Source organism: Gobio gobio (genome assembly GCF_949357685.1).
Source record: "Gobio gobio genome assembly, chromosome: 16".
Classification (NCBI taxonomy): Eukaryota; Metazoa; Chordata; class Actinopteri; order Cypriniformes; family Gobionidae; genus Gobio; species Gobio gobio.
Genome location: NC_137109.1, coordinates 15,620,183 through 15,639,585, shown reverse-complemented (window position 1 = coordinate 15,639,585; position 19,403 = coordinate 15,620,183).

The following is a 19,403-nucleotide window of genomic DNA, read 5'->3' as shown; positions in this document are numbered from 1 at the left end:
GTGCCGAACTTTCCACTCCCATCAGTGAATTTTTTGGAATTGTGCTCTCATGCTAATTTGCCCTGTTTAGTACATTTGGCCCTAAGTTGCTTCTTGCATATTTTGTAACACTTTCTTAGTGAAAAGTCCAGTGAGTGGCACCAAAACCTTAAGTTTTATCCAAAATGTTTTATTACGTTGGTTAACCAATAGTGTTAACAAAAGTAAACATGAGATAAAACACACTTGCTGAAGAAACCATGCCATATCAGCTTTCTTCTCTTTTATCATGATTCTGCACCTGGATTCACTGCACACTCACCTTGCACTCTACACATCTTAATAAACACTGTGTTTGGATTCACTTACCTCTGCCTCCTTGCCTATATCCTGACAGAAGGTTTGACCATAACCGTAATGAATCCAACGCAGCCCGAAGACAGTGCTTCCGCAAATGCCGCTCCCACACTGGTGTATATCGCCAACCCTGCCTCCCGACCAGTGCCGTTCTCAGGCCGGGCAGAAGATTGCAACAGGTTCTTACTGCAATGTTCGCTAGCCCTTGAACAACAAGCCCAGCAATATCCAACGGAAAAATCAAAGATCTCCTTCATTATCCAGCAGTTATCTGGGGCAGCTTTAAGGTGGGCTGAAATGCTTTGGTTTCAAGAGACTGCGGTTACATCCTCATTACAAGGTTTCATAAATAATTTCAAAGAAGTGTTTGGGCGTCCAGTAGGAGATTCATCTGTCAGCGACCAACTATTGCAGTTATGTCAAGGTGAGAGATCCGTTTCTGAGTACTCCCTTGAATTCCGAACCCTAGAGTCTGCAAGCGGGTGGAACGAAAGGGCCCTCCTGACAGTCTATCGAAGAGGATTAAACCCCACACTTAGCCTCCAGCTCACCATTTATGATGACACTCTGAGATTAGAAAAATTCATGCAGCAAGCTCTCCGAGTTCATCAAAGATCACAGAACTGTTACAGAAACGTTCAATCGTCAGTCCCCGTTCTCCACCAGAATCCATCTGAATCACTCCCAGAGCCGAAGTCGGAGAAAATGCAAGTAAAAATCCCCAGACTGTCTCAAGCTGAACGTAACCGTCGCCGTGAATTAAAGTTATGCCTGTATTGTGGGAATGAGGGTCACTTTCTACGGACATGCCCATCTCGCCCTCCTCGGTTACTGGTGAGTTCAGTCTTCAATCAACCCTCTGTATCAGCCCTGTTAACAATCTCACTGACTTTAAAGTCTCCAGGTTTCCACGTTTCAGTCGCTGCCATCATGGACTCCGGGTCGGCAGGCGATTTCATATCAGGAAATCTATCCAAGAAACTCCAACTCCAAAGAACCAACACATCCAAACCATACTCCATCCATGCAGTAACTGGGGAAGCTCCCAGCGAAATTGTTTGTCAACCCCATCCAGTGGAACCTCGATGAACAACTCCTCGAAAGATCACAGCGCTTTCCTGTTCCTCCAGAGTGCCCCACTGGTAAAGAATAGAATAGAATAGAATAGAAAACTGTATTGTCATTGTACAGCTGTACAACGAAATTGTCTAAAGTTTATGTACCCAAAGATCTCAGCACTTCGCTAATCTCCTCCGCTCATTCGTCTGTTGGGACGGGGCATCCCGGCATCAGTAAAACCTGTTCGACACTTCAGCGAAAATACTGGTGGCCGAACATGTACAACGACATCACGGCATTCATCCAGGGATGCACGCTCTGTGCCATGACCAAGGTCCCACGACACCTACCTACCGGGAAATTACTACCCTTACCTGTCCCGCATCGTCCCTGGTCCCATATTGGGGTAGATTATGTCACAGACCTTCCAGCCTCCGACGGCCACACATGCATCCTGGTGGCCACTGATCCCTTCTCTAAGACATGCAAGCTAATTCCCCTGAAGAACCTGCCTACAGCCTTTGTCACCGCAGAGTTATTCCCGATGACATCGTATCTGACAGAGGGCCCCAGTTCATCTCCAGAGTGTGGCGAGCGTTCTTTGCCCTCCTGAACGTAACAGTAAGCTTAACTTCAGGTTACCACCCACAAGCAAACGGCCAAACGGAACGAAAGATCCAGGATGTCAGCCGTTTCCTTCGCACATTCTGCCACTCCAACCAGAACCTTTGGAACCGATATCTGATCTAGGCAGAATAGGCCCAAAACTCCCTCCGGCCGGCATCCACAAATCTAACACCATTTCAGTGTGTTCTGGGCTACCAGCCTCCATTATTCCCCTGGTCCGGTGAGCCGTCAGCTGTACCCACAGTCAATGCGTGGTTCCAAGACAGTGAGAGAGTCTGCAATCAGGCACACCATCATCTTCAGCAAGCGGTAAATCGCCAGCAACGCTTTGCAGATACTCACCGTCGCCAGACTCCCGACTACCAACCTGGGCAACTGGTATGGCTTTCCACCTGAGACATCCGTTTACGGCAACCCTGTCGCAAGTTGAGCCCAAAGTACATTGGTCCATTCCCCATTGAGAGACAAGTCAACCCAGTCACCTACCGACTCCATACCGCCCATACCCGATACCGCCCATTGAAACTGAGCCCATATACACGGTGAAGGAGATACTGGACTCCCGACTTCGGGGTGGTCGACTCGAGTACCTGGTGGATTGGGAGGGTTACGGACCAGAAGAAAGGTGTTGGGTACCTTGCAATGATAGCCTCGATCCCAATCTGCTCACAGAGTTTCATGATCAGCATCCTGGGAAACCTGCACCACGACCTCGAGGTAGACCCCCAAGACGTCGGGGTCCAAGGTCCGCTGGCGCGGACTCTGGAGGGGGGGGGGGGGGGGGTAATGTCAGAGATCAGTCAAGCTCGTTTCCATCCACCACTCAACGATCACTCTCCCCTGAATACTAATCACGCACACCTGCTTCCCATCAGCAACCTCATCACCAGACACATAAAACACTCCCTACAGCCTCAGTTCAGTGTCAAACCTCCAACAGGAACAGACCATTACCCGATGTCTCCTGCTTAAACCTGATTGGTGTGTCTACAATTAAGCACCAGTGTGTGTGCACACCTGGTGGCTGTGTTTAACCAATTGGTTCATCGGTGTGTTCATTTGAATGCCTTTGCTTTGAAATTGCAAGGAAATTACATCATGATAAATTTCTGCGTCAAATGCATACAAGTGTGTTTAGTGTTTTGCAAATCACTGTGTAATGTTTTGCAAAAAAGTGTGATGCTATCAATGTACTTACAGTTGTGCAAATCTAGGTCGGTGTCACTGCATGAAAAGTGGGATTTTCGTCAGTATGTGGCACTGTAGATTGTCAGGTTTACGACTGTGCACGGCAATTTGCAGGCAACACCGAAAACTGCCGTAAACTGTCGGAAATTGACGTGGGCCTTGCTTGGCAGTTGTCCCCCATGACACCCCCCTAATTCTAAGGGAGGCTTTAACATGTAAATGAACATGCTGTGAGCTACACAAATGCAAATCAGAGTAGCCGCAGGGGGAGTTTTATCTAGGTTCTGTATTTATTAAACTAAAACATTTTAAGTTAAATGTACTCGTTTTCGTTCACATTACTAAATTTTTAGGGCAACCAGTTTGCTCCAATTTTTTAAGTAGATTCAACTTGTCCGGGCTAACAGTGTAGATTAATTACTCTCATTAGATAATGTCCTTAGCAATAACCAATGTTATGTAAAAAAAAAGACACACAAAATAATTTATTTCAAAAATTTTAATTGTTTTAACAGAGTTTTAATCAGGCTCAAAATGTGCATTCTATGCAAATAACATCAAACAACATTTTATGGCTTTCCATAATTGTGCAATTACATCACAGTTTCCTAGAGCTCAAATACTGTGCATAGTGTGGATAATTGGTGCATAGTGTGGATAAATCCAATTATTTTTCCTCTCAAACTCCATTTTTGTAAATAGCGCTTTCTGTGGTCAAAATACTGTGTATGAAACAGTTCAGTGTTGCAATGTTCACAGAAGCGCCGAGGTCGTTTCTTCAGTCTTGGGACTTCCATCTTTCAACTGACAGCACACCGTGTTGATATCACACAGAGTTTCATAGGCACACCGCGCTTGTTAATATCATAGGTATGTGAGCCAGTGTTGCCAACTCTCGCAAGACAAATAAGCAACCGCAGCTTCAAAAACAAGCCCAAATCAAGCCCAATATTATATTATTTATTATATATATTTATTTATGATCAATTCTTTTTTTATCAATGAGCCTGCAACATATTAAACTGAAGCCTCTCGGAGTTTGAAAAGCAAAAACAGATGTGATTTTCATTTGACAAAAATCATCAAATTGCAGTAAAGGGCACACAATATCCTCCGATCAGCTGTGAACAGAAGAGGTTTGGAGATGGAAAAAGAGAAAAAGTGACGTGAAGGCCAATTATGGTAACCCATAGTCGGAGTTAGTGCACACATATTAGGAGCAGTGAGTAGTAAACACACACTGCAAACTGTGAAAAAGACAAGCCCTGCATCTCAATGTGCACACTATCTGCCATAAATAGTATTGAAAATTACTAATGTCACACACTATTTAGGACGGATAGTATGTGTTCTGACTATTTATGTAGTCATTTAATTTAGATTTTATTTCATTGGTTAGGATGCATCATGTGACTTAGGTTAGAGGTTGTGGCGGCCATCTTAGTTTTCACTTCACAACAACAGTGGCTGCGTTCGAAACCGCATACTTCCCTACTATATAGTATGTAAAAAGCAGTAGGCGAGCGAAGAGTATGCTCGAATCCTTTGTATTCATAAAAGAGTAGGCGAGAACTACCAGGGTTTTGGAGTATTTCTCGCGAGATTCGGACGTGCGTATACTGATGTTGCGTTCGAATATGCCTACTTACCTACTATATAGTAGGCGAAAACAGTACGTGAAAGGAGAAGTATGTTCGAAACCTCAGTAATCATAAAAGAGTAGGCGAGAAGTTCCCGGATGGCTTACTGATTCCGCCCAGATTGTGAAGTACCCATCGTCGGATACTTTTCTATCCCTGCCTTCCCATGAGGCCACAGGAAAGGATACGTCAGGCGGAGAAAAGCGAATCAAATGTGAGTATTACAAACCAAAATCACCGTTCCTTGTGTTAAAATCGCATTTGTTGGACTACTGTAGAGTAACGTTAAACTGTTGAATTGTTAAAAGTGTAAAGACGACAGACAGTATAGTGTAGTTGTGATTGGGCTGTAAAAACACGTTTTATTATGTATGAGCTCCAGTAACACACACACACGTCTCCAAAGTGGATTTACATAAACGATATAGGCCTACTTAAAGATAAAGATGCTTACTAAATGTTTATTTAACATCTGACAGGAACATTTTCGATAAGTTTTGCAGATGACATCACAGCATGAAATAGACATCTGATCAGAGTGATGTGTGTGTGCTATAATGTAGAGTTCACTGTAGTCAACACTGCTTACTTTACATGAACGTCAGTAATGTTAATAGATCTACATAAAGTAACTAAACATAAGTTATCTTTTTTTATTTGTCCATTAGTACTGTTGATGAATTGTGGAACATTAACACATCAGCAACTACCTCAACATTTAAGGCTATTGAGCACATAAACTTTTATGCTTTTATCAAGGTGTTGTTTAAGATACAGGTAACATGAAAGTTGTCTGATGTTACAGGAGCAGAAGAGCACGTGTGTGTTTATCTGGTGGAGACTGGAGAGAGGCTGATGAAGGAAGCCTGTTATCAAAGGCTTTGAGTATACTACAGAAATGAATAAAACATACATTTAAATCTTAAGTTGTATTTTATTTTAATTTCAAACAGAGTTATTTCAGCACTTTTCTGATTCTTGATGTCTGTGCATTTGCTGCAGAGCTTCTGTGGTTGAGCCTTGATCAAGGACACTGGTGGTGACGGCTGCGGAGATCCAAGCAGAAACCTTCAGCTTATCAGTTCAGTGTTTAGCCCACTACACCACAAAAGTCATAAAGCTACAATACAAGTAGCATGTAATTGTAAAAAATATTAAATCAAATATGGCAAGAAATGGGATGCTGATAACATGAATTGTAAAACGTTTTAAGTAGTCATGCTGATGGAGAGCAGGCACACAGATGTTTGGAGAAGACATCAGCAGTCAGATTGTCCTGCACATGTTCTCCACTCTTGCTTCAAGGTTGTGGGGTTCAGAAGGGACATGATGGACATGATGGACATGATGGAGGGACATGAGGGACGGCTGGACAGGCGAAGGTGTTCACGGTGCTCAACTGCTTCATCAAGCTGTGTTGAGATGGCAGCAGATGTGGGGTTCACCGTCTGTAAATGCGTGATGGTTTGTTAGAACAAAACGTTTGAATAAAGCTTTGTTTCATGGTGACTTATTCATTTGTGATGTTTACTTTTATTCATTCTTTTACTCATTAATTCATGTTTCCTATTGTTGTCAGTAAATAAAATATTTTATTAGCTCATGCATTTATTCATTGCTTGACTGAAAATTGGTATTCACATCGGCTGCATTTGTCTAGTGTGTATTCATGCATCGCTATGTCATATGACAACAAGTTGCATTTTGCTTGTTTTACTAAAACAATATAATTTTCAGTAAAAAAAAAAGGTATTTTAATTAAGTATTGGTCAGCATTTGTTATTATTATTATTGTAAGTGTTTTAGTGGGCTAGCAATGCAATTCATTCTGGGGTAATCTTAATTTTGAATAGTAATAACTTACATTTTAAGAGTATAAAATCAACAGTGTTCTCCCAAGGTGAGATCTTCGAGCAGCTGAAAGACGTCCTCGTTGCAGACTCTGAGGGAAACCGCACAGCTCGGCCTGTGGAGTTACTGATGCTTTGAGCTCTCACTGCACCTGTCACTCATAGGCCTATCTTTTATTTTATAATTACATGGTTGTATCTTTAACAATCCTAATAATAAAACAAATATCATGGGTTTGCATACATTATATACAAAGAAAAAACAATAACAAGGTTAGATATCTTTGAATAAGGGATTGAGGGATAAAACAGGAGTTAAATTTAAAAAGGAAAATATAAAGGAGATTTAGGCCAATTTTGCTTGTGGATGACATGCTTTGCATATAAAATAAAGAAATTAACAACATATTTAAGAGATCACGATTGTGGGTTTTGGTAAGGATAAAACTGGGTCAGATTAGTAGGGTTAATATCACAAAATAAATGAGCAGCTGTTTCTTCAACAAGCCCACACAATTAGCAAGTTTAATCAATATTAAGATATTTATAGATCGATGAATTAAACCTGTCACTCGTCTTTCAAGTTGTTGCGCTTGAGATAACGTCGTAGGTCACATGATAACGTCAACATGGCGCATAAAGTGCGGATCGCATTCATACTTAACGAGATCAGGCAATATAGTACCTACTCTTTTAGAGCTCGTTAAGTAAGTACTTATTGAAAATGAGTACCTACTCAATGAGTATGCGGTTTCGAACGCAGCCAGTGATGCAGCAGCAGATGTCTCTCTGATAAAGGTTATATTCTTCTGTTATTTCATGCCAAAGAGGCCATCGTCTGTAAGTTTGTTAATTTAATATCATCTATGTTAAAATAGGAGTATTTCATGGTGTACATTCCCATTTGGTGTACATTTATCTAAGATGATTATCGTTATCTTTCTTTCATATATTAAGGCTAGATTGTTTTTCTTTATTAAAATGTACTTTTATTCATACTTAATACTTAATGTACGTTTTGTGTTTGTATTATAGTTTCACAAAATTGACGTTGTGGGACAGAAGATTTCAAAGTAAAACACCGAAAAGCAACTTCTTTGGTTTCGACTTTTTCTTCAACCCTCATCCTGTTTAGCTATCTGTCGAGGTGCAACCTATTTGCAGCAGGGACAGAATAATTCACTCCCAGAAACACTTTTAAATATGCCATGAAATCCCAAAAATGCTAGAAACACAATAAATCTTGCAACACGTGGATACGTGCTACTGTATGTGATTTACGCCATTAAACAGGAAGTTGTTGTAACTCAGGTATACAATGTCCGATCTGCCTCAAACTTCACGTTTGATAATAGTCCTGTATGGGATCAGTTTCCCGCCAAATTTATTGCAGTCACGCATAAAAAAATAATAAGCCTGAATCAAAATTTTAAAAGCACATGTGAAAATATAACGCACAAAACTGAAAAATCAATGCAAAATTAACCAGAATCACAAACAACGCAGTCACGGAAATAAAAATAATAAGCGCAAATCAAATATTTAAACAAGTTTAAAATTATATTGCTCAAAACTGAATCATGAATTCAAAATTATCCAAATCGCTCACAAAATCATGTTTTCTGCTCTTATTTTAATTTTTTGCATGTCAGTGCTCTTTTCTCCTTTGCTCTTGTTTCCACATTCTGTGCTTGTGGTTTCAAATGTTGCAGTTCAAGTTTCATGTAAATTAGGGGCGGGTCTTAGCATCACCTTTGGTCCACTAGTTCTAGATTGACAGCTCATCCTCAAGCCAATCAATTGAAGAGAGAAGTTTACTTCACTCCAATGCGACTCATGCAGCAGTTCAGCCAGCCGCTGTTGACTTTGAGCTACGAGTATAACGTGTTCTATATCTGCAAGGAAATACATTATTGTTTTGTTATAAATATAATCTTAGGACTCTCTTCTTTTGTATGATAGACGTTTTAGGGGGGTTTCCTCACAATTAAAGCAGTAAAATTAACATTATCACTTACTGACGCTTGACTTACACTTACTGCAGCCTGTTGAGCTACGAGTATAATGTGTTCGCTATCACCAGTGTTGGAAGTAATAGGCTACAAATAACCAGAGACATATTGACTTTAGTAAAAGTAGAAGTACCACAATGACAACCCTACTTAAGTAAAAGAGTATCTGATTTGAAAAGTAGCTTTCTTGCATGACAATTTATTATATTAATGTTTATTCTAATAATTTAAAAAAGTTTAATTAATTTAGTTTTGGGTTAATGTAATTGTGCTTACCATCTGTGGCCCAGTTTGCGTATGCCAAATTCGTTTTTTTATTACAATGATAAAATTGTACAGTAGCCTATTCAGGTAACGTCAGGTTTGCCGATGTGCGTTTTATTTATGGTGTTTATTTAATTTTGTCCCTGTGCGCCGATCGGTTCCCTGCTGATATTCTGGGGTACAATATAGGCTATTCATAGCCAATATAGGCTAGCAGCACAGGAAGTGGAGGTGCTGCAAATTTGAATTAATTTACATATATTTATTTTTAGCATTTAGTAAGAGCGGGGCACAACCTAACGCTTTTTGACTTTCTCAGTTTGTGTAAATCCACTTGGGGTTCAGAGTATTTATTGTTTCCCACATTAATTGCACACATGTCTAGTACAATTATGTGGTTTTGTTTCATTAATACAGTGTTTACTTTTTTCTTGATTTACCCCGAAAGAATGGAAGTGAAATGTGACAACATGCCCCATAGGTGGGGTACATTGTAACATGATCAAATAACAGCTTAAAATGTTACCTGATATAATCAAACAAATATACAAGACAAACTAAAATATTTTGTCAACAAAATACAATTATTAACTTTTTAAAATAAAATAATGTCATTTTTTAATCATTAAAAATATAAGAATTTTTGAGTTTGACTACAAACACATCGCTAAATAGGCTACAGCTATACAGCATAATTCAAAACATAATAATAATGAATAATTTCTGAACATTAACTCTCAGATATTATTCACCCTTTTCTCATGGTTTCTCAAAAGAATTCATAATATAGCTAATGGCATATTTCTAATAGGGGCTCATTGTATCGCAGTGTTAACACACACCCCACCTGCACAACTGGGATGTAAACCGCGGCTCGTGTCTTCTGCTGTTAGATCAGCATTAAAGAATGATCTCAACTGTTAAATAATAGATATAAGATTAAAATAATATCGGATTTGTCTTATTTTAAATAAACACAAAAAACAGGGATGAAAACTAAACTTAAGTAAGAAATGTACTTTTGCTATGGTTAAAAACATGTTCAGTAATATCTTCCAGAGATTTTTTAATTTTGGCGCTATTTTTTCTCTAAATAATGTTGATATGGCAACTAGTAAATACACTAAGTTTCGTCGTTCTGGCATGTGTGGAAAGGGTTAAAACATGCGCGTTACAACTAACCCCGCGTTAGGTTCTGCTCCCCACTTTAAGTGGCCATTAAAAAAAGGCTTAATATTTATATGTTGAATTATGTTTTTAAAACATACATGAGGTCATATTGTGACCGTTGCGGTGTGCATATACAGAATGCCTAGAGCAGTAATATTTCTTCCAGTGTGAGAGCGCCTTTCTGAAGATTCCGTTCATTTCTAAAGCTCACGCCTTGTGTCATGCTGGTTCGAATGTATATATATATATATATATATATATATATATATATATATATATATATATATATATATATATATATATATATATATATATATATATATATATATATATATATATGAAATAAATAGCTAGGGCTGCCCCCACCCTAGTTGTTCATTTAAGCCATTCGTGCTGCGCTGGCGCCTCCATGCCATTGTCTGCTATATTTGCTTATTATTTATTAAATCCTCGAAATTGGTTGACAAAACGTTGATTAAAATGAAGATACAATTTATACAAAAAGAAATCATTTCTGTCCCCCATGTTTTCTTATAATAATATTTCATAATCAACGTAGTCTAAATGAAATGAAAAAAATAACATTATAATATTTAAACATATGAAACTAAAACAAGTAAAGTAGGCTACAGTAGGCTACCTACAGAGAAATGTCATGTTGGAGAGGAATTTGAGTGCACGTCGTTTTACCAGTGAGCGGTTCATGAGCTCCTTCAGTCAAATGCTCTATATGGTAGGCAGGTTTTTTGCGTTAATTTTCATTTCCTGTCGCTGTGCAGGTTATTTTATTGTATATGACAGTGTAAACAGCTCAATAACTATTTTAGTTAAAGGTTTAATGTAGGCCAGTCCCTTGCATTACGATTGCTGGCGTCAGCATCGCCTTGCATCGCCCAACAAGGCTTTAGCTACAATCAGCGGATGGCGGGCGGGTGCGGCTTTGAACATTGGTCAAAAAACGTTGGGGCCGACAGATTTTGTGATGCGGTTGCGGATAAAATAAAAGCCCATCCGTGCATCTCTGGGCCTATAGTGAACGCGTTTCGCTCACAGCCAAGCAGTAAGCACCCAGTCGTGATCATGTTCATTTTACTGCTTTAATTGTGAGGAAACCCCCCTAAAACGTCTATCATACAAAAGAAGAGAGTCCTAAGATTATATTTATAACAAAACAATAATGTATTTCCTTGCAGATATAGAACACGTTATAGGCTACTCGTAGCTCAAAGTCAACAGCGGCTGGCTGAACTGCTGCATGAGTCGCATTGGAGTGACGTAAACTTCTCTCTTCAATTGATTGGCTTGAGGATGAGCTGTCAATCTAGAACTAGTGGACCAATGGTGATGCTAAGACCCACCCCTAATTTACATGAAACTTGAACTGCAACATTTGAAACCGCAAGCAAAGAATGTGGAAACAAGAGCAAAGGAGAAAAGAGCACTGACATGCAAAAAATTAAAATAAGAGCAGAAAACATGATTTTGTGAGCGATTTGGATCATTTTGAATTCATGATTCAGTTTTGAGCAATATAATTTTAAACTTGTTTAAATATTTGATTTGCGCTTATTATTTTTATTTCCGTGACTGCGTTGTTTGTGATTCTGATTAATTTTGCATTGATTTTTCAGTTTTGTGCGTTATATTTTCACATGTGCTTTTAAAATTTCGATTCAGGCTTATTATTTTTTTATGCGTGACTGCAATAAATTTGGCGGGAAACTGATCCCATAGTCCTGACCTGAAGACTACATGGCAATATTCAGTTATAGTCGAAGCGCGACCTGCAGGCAGAAGGAAGTGTGGCACATTGAAGTGAGTTTGCCATATTTCTCCTATATTGACCCGCTTAAATGCATGTCGCCCACTATTCACTGTTTTCCTGAGGCCACCGGGTGGCGGTGCATGTGCGAGGGCCCTTTCATCGCTGCTAGCAGCTTTAATTAGGGCCCAAGCCCAAAGGGCGCAGAGCCCTATTGTTCTTCCTCAGATTATTCTTTGTTTTTTTAGGGCCCAAGCCCAAAGGGCGCAGAGCCCTATTGTTCTTCCTCAGATTATTCTTTGTTTTTTTTTGTTTTTGTTTTTTTTTCGACTTCTCGGGTACTTTTGGGGCACTTAACATGCTCGAAAACTCTTGAAACTTCGCACAGGCGTCGGAATGCGCGGCCATCAGAGCCGGGCTGAAGCTGGTACCCGGGCGTGGCAGGGGGACTCGACAGCGCCCCCTAGAACGCACTTAGAAACTTGGTCCATGTATCAAACACACTTGCACGTACATGTATGAAACTCGGTACACATATAGACCTCATCGGGCCAAACAACTTTCGTGCTCATAGTTATGCGTCAGCCCAACAGGAAGTGAGCTATAATGGGTTGTTCGGAAAACCCATGCTCTGGAATTTAATATACTCCTCCGAGGCCATTGTTTCGATCATCGCCAAACTCGGTCAGCATGAAGTGAACATATCCAGGATGCTAAATTGCGAGCGGATTTTTGATATCTCAAATGGTTTGGCCGTGGCGAAGCAACGAATTTATGGCGAGAAAAGGGAAACAGGAAGTGTGTTATAACGTCAGCAAACATTGACTGATTTGGATGAAACTTCAGCTGTGTGTTCGTTGTAAGAGGCCGATCACATGGATATGACTTTTGTGAGTCAAAGTTATAGCGCCACCAACTGGCAGCAGGAAGTGTGTCACTTTCAAAAATGCTTTGAATCACCATCTTATTTTCACCCCATTTACTTCAAACTTCATCAGTATAATGTGAAAACATGACAGATAGAGACGTATGAAATGGATTCCTGAAATTTCAAATACTGTTGCCATGGCAACGTGTCAAAGTTTAATAATCTTTTGGCTGTTTTGAGGCTCTTAGCATGCTTGAAATTGCTTGAAACTGCTTGAAACTCAACACACACATCAGAGATGTCAGTCAGTACACATTGGCAAAGCATCAGAAATGGGCGGGGATGAGGGCCTCTCTAGCGCCACCTTTTGACAAAAGTGGGGGGGTTAGTTTTATCTTCAGTCACCAAACTCGGTACATATATTGTTCTCTTCGAGCCGGACAACTTTCTAATTTACAGTCATTAGCTCCGACCAACAGGAAGTCAGATATTTTGGTTTTAAGGTGAATATTTATGTAATTCAGGGTCTGAGTTTTTACGTTCTCCTCGTAGGCGATTTATTCAATCTCCACCAAACTCGGTCATCATGAAACAAAGATACGGAAGATGCTAAAATGCGAACGAATATTGGATATTTCAAATAATGTTGCCATGGTAACATGTCAAAGTTTAATAATGTTTTTGGCTGTGTGTGTGCCCTCCCCTCTATCACCAAAAGGGGGCAGTGTTGTATTATTTTTGAAACTCCCTTTCTCTCTCTCTCTGTGCTTATGTGATTTATGAGGACACAAATGTGTATGATGACATGGGTATTACACTGGTATTACAACGTAGTGGTTAATGTGGACATGAACTATGACACTATATCACTAATAATACAGGACTAATTTTCTAAATGACATTTGAGTTATAATTCTTATCACCTGACAGCCGTGATTTCATGTACTCATTCAGACAGAACTCTTTTTTAAAACAGAGGAGTGTGAGTGTGTTTTCTATACATGTGCTTTACAGAAGGTCATGTGCTGTGTTTGCAAAGATCACTTTTGACACATTTGTCTTTAAATTCATTATTTACTGACATAGTTCAAATTTATTTTAAAACAAAATTCACATTATTTTCTACAAGTGTCTGTTTATAAGTGTCTTTTTTTTACAGAAAGTTTTTGTTTGAACGTGAATATTTGTATAATTCAGGGTCTGAGTTTTTACGTTCTCCTCGTAGGTGATTTATTCAATCTCCACCAAACTCGGTCAAAGTGAAACGGAAGCTTAACGCATTAAAAATATTTAACGCAAATAACACAGCGTCCGTTTTTATTTCCATTTTTGCTTAGCGTTACATGATCACGCTCCTATTCATGTAAATGCTTCCAAGCGCGACAAGACACAAGAGAGCGCGCTGTATGCCAGTGTCCTGTCTGTGTGTGTGTGTGTGTGTGTGTGTGTGTGTGTGTGTGTGTGTGTGTGTGTGTGTGTGTGTGTGTGTGTGTGTGTGTGTGTCAGTGTCCTCTGACACACACACACTCTGAGACAGCGTCTCATGTCAGCTAATCAAGGGACACTCACACACACACACACACACACACACACACACACACACACACACCAGGCCCGTCGCGACAAGGCAGGCAAACCAAGCAATTGCTTGGGGCCCCGAGCTGGCCTGGGGCCCCAAGACAGCGACAGGTTAAGAATAAAATGAAACGACAAACTGTGTGAGCGCCCCATTGATAGTCAATGCAGTAAAGTGCAATGACACTGTTATCTGGATCCCCCTTAAGGGGCCCCTCTCAGAAGTCGCTGACAGCAGCCAGCCAACCACGCGATCTCTGCTGCGGCAAAATACAAAACAACCTCGGATTTGAAGCGGAATTTTATGCTTCAGGAAGCCAGAAAAGAAAATAGAGAAAGGAAGAGGAGGATAAGAAAAAAACAAGATAGTGGTATGTGATAAATTACACTGGATAAAATAGCTCTACTTGTCTTGTACAAAAATGGTGTAAGTTTGCAGCAGGTAGGCTAGCAAAAATATGTTTATGTTAGCTATCGTTACCTGCCTGACGGCAAATGCTGCTTGTAATGAACAGTTAGTGCAACTTTTTTTTTTTTCGAACAGACGGAATGACATGAGATCGCTATAGCTTTGTAATATGTTTTGATGAAAGTGGCATAGCATGCTATACTAACTATTATTTATGCTATGCATAAATAACCTGGAATAGTTAATATAGCATGCTATATTAACAATTATTATAAACATTATTTAACCAGAAAGAGGCAGAGGAACATTATTTTTTTCATAGCTTATCTTAGTGTGCTAGTGTCGGGATATATACGGTAGTGACAGTTTGCAAATATGACATTATTTTTATAAGTTACCAATGGATCTTGAACAATTACTTTATTCTGTGGCAATTTTTACACTGTTACATTTTGAAGTACAGTATCAGGACAACCCACATGTTTTACTGGTACTGTTTATTAACTATTTATCAAGGTATTATAGTCATCTGTTGCAACTTTATAATAACCATCTAGATAATGTTTATAGACAGTTTACAAACCAACTAGTAACCCTTAAGTATTCCCAAAGTGTTAGGAATATCTGGTCCGTCTATCTATGTAATGTTTATAGATGTTTTAAAAATGGTTAAAGGTTTACAATTTTTTTTTTAATGATACAGTGGTGTTTTTTGCAAATGTTTTCAAATTTTATGGACAGTATATGCAACAACAGTATTTGCACTGTCTCTATGTCCATTTTGCTTGGGGCCCCCAAATTTCTTCAAACGGCCGTGTGTGTGTGTGTGTGTGTGTGTGTGTGTGTGTGTGTGTGTGTGTGTGTGATATGTAGGTTTAGGGGTAGTGTAGGGGGATAGAATGTACAGTTTGTACAGTATAAAAACTAGGGGTGTAACGATTCATCTACTACATCGATGTATCGATTTATTTTCCTATGATCTAACTACATCGATCTGTGCTCGGCAAGTTGGCCTTCCGGACGACATATATCGATCTAACATCGTTTTAAAAGGTAATCAATCGATTGTATCGATCATAGGAAATAACGCATTGGATTTAAGCACGTCAGACTTTATATGGATGTTTTTTCTTAGCACTTTTAATGATAAAGGCGTTAAACGTTACTCGATTCAGTCTGCCTATCTGTGACATCATCGCAACGCACCAGCAGCAGCGCTCATTGAAATGAATGGGATCCTGTCGCTTTGTCGCTGCGTGTTGCTGGCGGTGTGAACGGGGATTGAGAAAACAAAACATAGCATGGCGCATGGCAGAGGAGAAGCCAACGAGCGAGAAATTATCAAGCCACCAGGAGAAAGCGCTACCTGTACTTTCAATGTGCAGATTGCCTCTCTCTCAGTCCTCCCCCTCCCCCCTCACTCTCAGGCTCACCCTGTGTGTGTGTTTGAGTGTGTGTGCGCGCACGTGTGTGTGTGTGTGTGTGTGTGGGGGGGGGGGGGTGTCTCTCTCACCCTGTGAGTTTGGGTGTGTGCCTTTCTCTCTGGGAATGATAATTTAACCCTTTCGTATCATAGACTATCACAAAAAACTATCACTTTAGTGTGAATTAGTAAAAAAGAACTACAAACACCTTGAATTAAATACTGGCCTTCTGGACTTACAAAATTTTGAGCAGGAAAAGATAACTTTTATCTATTTTATCCTATGACATTAAAATTAATCTAGATTTAAATTACATCATGGGTGTGGCTTGTGGTGATAGTGGCACCAGTTGCTGCGGTAAATGTGGCATATTCGAGCGATTCTAAAATATTCTCCTGTTTAAATGCATATTGCCTGCCGTGCACAGTTAAGCTGATGCCACCGGCGTGGCGGTGCCACCGGCTTGGGCCCGTCATCGCTGCTCGCAGCTTTAATTTTTTTTTTTTTTTTTTCTCGACTTCTCGGGTACTTTTGGGGCACTTAACATGCTCGAAAACTCTTGAAACTTCGCATGGGCGTCGGAATGCGCGGCCATCAGAGCCGGGCTGAAGCTGGTACCCGGGTGTGGCAGGGGGGCTCGACAGCGCCCCCTAAAGTGGGGTCTGAAAACTTGGTCCATATATCAAACACACTTGCACGTACATGTATGAAACTCGGTACACATATAGACCTCATTGGGCCAAACAACTTTCGTGCTCTAAGTTATGCGTCAGCCCTACAGGAAGTGAGCTATTATGGGTTGTTCGGAAAACGCATGCTCTGGAATTTAATATACTCCTCCGAGGCCATTGTTTCGATCATTGCCAAACTCGGTCAGCATGAAGAGAACATATCCAGGATGCTAAATTGCGAGCAGATTTTTGATATCTCAAATGGTTTGGCCGTGGCGAAGCAACGAATTTATGGCGAGAAAAGGGAAACAGGAAGTGTGTTATAACTTGTGCAAACATTGACTGGTTTGGATGAAACTTCAGCTGTGTGTTTGTTGTAAGAAGCCGATCACATGGATATGACTTTTGTGAGTCAAAGTTATAGCGCCACCAACTGGCAGCAGGAAGTGTGTCACTTTCAAAAATGCTTTGAATCACCATCTTATTTTGACCCGATTTATTTCAAACTTCATCAGTATAATGTGAAAACATGACAGATAGAGACGTATGAAATGGATTCCTGAAATTTCAAATACTGTTGCCATGGCAACGTGTCAAAGTTTAATAATCTTTTGGCTGTTCTGAGGCTCTTAGCATGCTTGAAATTTCTTGAAACTGCTTGAAACTCAACACACACATCAGAGATGTCAGTCAGTACACATGGACAAAGCCTCAGAAACGGGCGGGGATGAGGGGCTCTCTAGCGCCACCTTTTGACAAAAGTGGGGGGGTTAGTTTTATCTTCAGTCACCAAACTCGGTACATATATTGTTCTCTTCGAGCCGGACAACTTTCTAATTTACAGTCATTAGCTCCGACCAACAGGAAGTCAGATATTTTGGTTTGAAGGTGAATATTTATGTAATTCAGGGTCTGAGTTTTTACGTTCTCCTCGTAGGCGATTTATTCAATCTCCACCAAACTCGGTCAACATGAAACAAAGATACGGAAGATGCTAAAATGCGAACGAATATTGGATATCTCAAACGGTGTTGCCATGGCGAGGGATTAAATAAGGACAAAAAAAGGGGAACAGAAATTGTCTCATATCTTGTAAAATAATATTTTGATTTAAATTAAATTAAGATTGCATGTTTGGTAATTGAACTTAGAGTAATTTAAAATGACTGTACTATTTTTCAGATGAATATATATATATATTTTATAAATATTTCTTTGTATAATGTATTGTGCCCGTGTGTGCTGCCCTTCCCTCAATGAACACAAGATGGCAGCATTGTGTTAGTTTTGAAGCAGGATAAAAAAAAAAACTTGTTTCTCTCTCTCTCTCTCTCTGTGTGTGTGTGTGTGTGTGTGTGTGTGTGTGTGTGTGTGTGTGCGTGCGTGCGCGCGCGTGCGTGCGTGCGTGCGTGTGTGTGTGTGTGTGTGTGTGTGTGTGTGTGTGCTTCTGTGATTTCTGAGGACATACATTTGTAGACATTTCATGTGTCCCCGTACATATATTGTTCTCTTCGAGCCGGACAACTTTCTAATTTAACTAATCTAATTTAACTAATTTAAAACTTTCTAATTTTAAATAAAAACGTCATGTGCTGTGTTTGCCAAGATCACGTATGATGCATATGCAGGGTATATGCAGGAATCCTGAAGTAAATTTTAATACCTTTTTAAGACTTTTTTAAGACCTTCTCAAAATATTTAAAGACCTCATCGGCGATGAGAACTACTTTTGAGCAATAAAATAAAAATATATAATCATAAGCTATAACAAAAATATATATTAAATTAGGTGAGTGGATAGTTAAAAAAAATTGCAATTACAAAAAGTAATTCTTGAAAAAACATCTCTGGACTAATTATCTTATCACCTGACAGCCGTGATTCCATGTACTCATTCAGACAGAACTCTTTTTTAAAAAAGAGGAGTGTGAGTGTGTTTTCTATACATGTGCTTTAAGGTCATGTGCTGTGTTTGCAAAGATCACTTTTGACACATTTGTCTTTAAATTCATTATTTACTGGCATAGTTCAAATTTATTTTAAAACAAAATTCACATTGTTTTCTACAAGTGTCTGTTTATAAGTGTCTTTTTTTCACAGAAAGTTTTCGTTTGAACGTGAATATTTGTATAATTCAGGGTCTGAGTTTTTACGTTCTCCTCGTAGGCGATTTATTCAATCTCCACCAAACTCGGTCAACGTGAAACGGAAGCTTAACGCATTAAAAATATTTAACGCAAATAACGCAGCGTCCGTTTTTATATCCATTTTTGCTTAGCGTTACATGATCACGCTCCTATTCATGTAAATGCTTCCAAGCGCGACAAGACACAAGAGAGCGCGCTGTATGCCAATGTCCTGTCTGTGTGTGTGTGTGTGTGTGTGTGTGTGTGTGTGTGTGTCAGTGTCCTGTCTGTGTGTGTGTGTGTGTGTGTGTGTGTGTGTGTGTGTGTGTGTGTGTGTGTGTGTGTGTGTGTGTGTGTGTGTGTGTGTGTGTGTGTGTGTGTGTGTGTGTGTGTGTGTGTGTGCCAGTGTCCTGTCTGTGTGT